This window comes from Pinus tabuliformis, chromosome 5_2 (assembly GCF_031772625.1).
Source record: "Pinus tabuliformis cultivar Carrire ecotype Pingquan chromosome 5_2, CPIR1, whole genome shotgun sequence".
NCBI classification, from domain to species: domain Eukaryota; kingdom Viridiplantae; phylum Streptophyta; class Pinopsida; order Pinales; family Pinaceae; genus Pinus; species Pinus tabuliformis.
In genome coordinates this window covers 240,448,318-240,451,456 of record NC_142306.1, presented here as the reverse complement: position 1 = coordinate 240,451,456, position 3,139 = coordinate 240,448,318, and the positions used below count along the sequence as shown (strand labels likewise).

The window sequence follows — 3,139 nt, the reverse complement described above, 5'->3', positions numbered from 1 at the left end:
ACTAACTTGCCGAATAGAAGATGTCACATCACAACCCTTAGACAAATAGGTGGTCCACTCAAAATTGCAATCCAGGCATGAGTTGGAGACATACTACTGAAGAGGGATTATTTGGTCAGGGTTGTTGAAGACCCTTCTTACTGCATCAAGACTTATTATCTTAATTGCGGCTTTGATTGATATGCAAGGAGCAACGTTCTCCTTTTCTGAACAACAATATCACTTCATCTATTGCAACTTGATGAAGGGTAGCACTTAGGTCTTTCGGCACCCCAGAAATGAGATGCAACCTTCTGCAATGGACAGAACTACTTGCAGCCCAAAAACAGAGAGAGAAATGACTACAAAACAATACCCATAACAGCCATGTTCTCAGCTTCTAGCCCGCGGCCCAGCCTGCGGCCTTCTGTCCTGAATGCGGTCTACCAAACAGTCATGAAAACCCAAACGTCTGCCCTATTCCTCCTTCGCTTGGAGTCCCTTCTTCCTGTGTCTAGATCAGGGAAACTTTGTGATAAAATTGATCCTTGGATGACTTCAATATGAGGGTGGAAGCACCCCTATTTACACAATTCGGTAGAGGGTCAAGAGACGTGTCTATTTGATCTGTTGAGCCGACATAGAGATAAGGCCGACCTTGATAATATTTGTGAGAGAATAAATTCAAAAACCCACTTTTACTTATCCAAATTTAACGATCTTTAGATTGATTTTGGTCCTCTCGAAAAGAGGAATTTAATGTTGCAGTTATCTTCCCCAAAGGAGCAGTACAAAGTGGAATTTGGCCCTAGTTGCCAATTTTAACATACCCTCTAAGAAAATTTGGCTGTGACACAAACATTAACTTACTATTCATCTACAAGGAATATCATTGGAAAGTTGCTATAAAATTACAATTGAATTCCGCCAGTCACAATAGGAGTGTATCACAAATACAATACTGTGACAAGCAATTCGGGTTTTGGTTTTCTCAGCCTCAATCACTTTGCTAGATATAGATGTCCTCTCTGTCGGTGAATCCCATGCATCTAGGAAACTAGAAAACTCTTGCTGGTTCATCTTATTTCACCAAGAATAAAAGTGGTTGTTAAAAAAATGGAGGCAATTGCATCTTTCAAAACAATTTCCTGTCCAACAATCCTCAAAATATCTGTTGTGGCAGTGTGGCAGTTACAACAATCACGGAGGTTCTCAATCACCTGGATAGATGTCTCATGGGGTGCACTGATAAGACCAAACGCAATGGCTACCTTCTCACTGTGGTGGCAAAGAAAGTGTTCATTGTTCTCTACTTCCAGGTCATGTGACACAAATTGTGTCAGGCATATAACCTGCTGCCTCGATCTGCCCAGTGAATCTCTCCAATGTTTTATATGTTTTCTCTGTTAGAAGTTAGTGGGTGTGGCCTGTCCCCCGCATGGAACATATGCACCCTATTCTTTATTTCAATCCAGCTGCATCCTGGCTTCTTTTTCATATCCCTTTCTTTCATCATTACTCTTACTTTTGCTACATCATCCCATTTGCCAGCAGCAGCATAAAGATTTGATAGCAATATATATGTTGCAGGATCTTTAGGTTCCAATTCAAGAAGGTGCTCTCCTGCATGCTTACCCACTTCTGCATTTATATGAACTGTGCAGGCATTAAGCAAGGCTCCCCATACAACTGCATCAGGTTCAAATGGCATCTTCTTAATAAAGTCATGTGCCTCTTCTAAGCGCCCAGAGCGGCCAAGAAGGTCAACCATGCAAGCATAGTGCTCTGGAATTGGTGTTATGCAATAGTCCCGATTCATGGAATCAAAGTAATGAACGGCTGCATCTGCCAGTCCTGAATGGCTGCAAGCAGAGAGAACCCCCACAAAGGTAATATGGTTTGGCTTCACACCTTCCTTTTGCATATTTCCAAAGAATTGAAGTGCTTTATTGCCAAAACCATGTTGGGCATATCCTGTAATCATTGCAGTCCAAGTGACCACATTATGTTCTGGCATTCTGTTAAAAATCCTGCATGCATCATATATAGTCCCACACTTCGCATACATGTCAACAAGGGATGTCCCCACGAAGACATCTGATTCAAATGCCATTTTGATGATATGGCCGTGAACCTTCTTACCGTTTTCTAAAGCTGCCATGCTAGCACATGCACTGAGAAAACTAGAAAAAGTAGATCTGTTCCAACTCATACCAGCCATTTGCATTTCAGAAAAGAGTTTTAGGGCCTCTCCATATTCCTCATTCTGTGTATATCCTGCGATCATTGCATTCCATGACACCACGCTTCGCTCTTCCATCTTGTCAAACAGTTCACGTGCATGTTGCATTTTCCCATTCTGGGAATAAACCGTAATCATTGTGTTCCATGATGCTACACTCCTTTCCTGCATATTCTCAAACACGTTATATGCATTCTCAACTCTACCGTTATTGCCATACCCTGCAATCATCATATTGCCTGAGACTACGTTTCTTTCGGACATTCGATGGAACACTAGGGATGCATCTTCTACTCTTCCAATCTGGAGATACCCTCCAATCATAGCATTACTCGAGACGACATTTTGTTCTTCCATTCTCAAGAACACTTGATGTGCATCTTCTAGGCTTCTGCATTTAATATACAGATCAATAAGGGCACTGCTAACAGAAATATCTGATTCACAGCCACTCTTAACAATGGAAGCATGGACCTGTTGCCCTATGTCATGGATCCCCAGGCTGGCACATGCCCTGATTACACTATCGTAGGTGAAATGATTTGGTTTTGTGCCCATCTGTTGCATGAAGTGAAATAGTCTTAATGCCTCCTCACCATTGTCATCCTGGACATATCCCGCAATCATAGCAGTCCATGATATCACGTTTCGCTCAGGCATCTGAAGAAATAGTTGGTGGGCATCTTCTAGTCTTCCATTTTGAGTATAGGCTGCAAGCATTGCAGTCCATGAGATAGTATTTCGCTCAATCATTCTGTCAAATATTTGGCGGCCATCATCAATACTTTTGCACTTGGCATACATACTCAAGAAGGCATGCTCCACGAAAATAAATGACGCAAAACCAGTTTTGATTATTAGAGCATGGACTTGCTTACCGTTTTCCAGAGCATATAGATTGGCACATATACTGAGGAC

The 3,139-nt window shown here is 41.9% G+C and overlaps 1 pseudogene; it reads right to left on the bottom strand.

Moving 5' to 3' along the window:
• Positions 1–1,369: 1,369 nt before the first annotated feature.
• Positions 1,370–3,025, bottom strand: LOC149158433 (pentatricopeptide repeat-containing protein At2g13600 pseudogene; annotated as a pseudogene).
• Between the last annotated feature and the right edge of the window lie 114 nt (positions 3,026–3,139).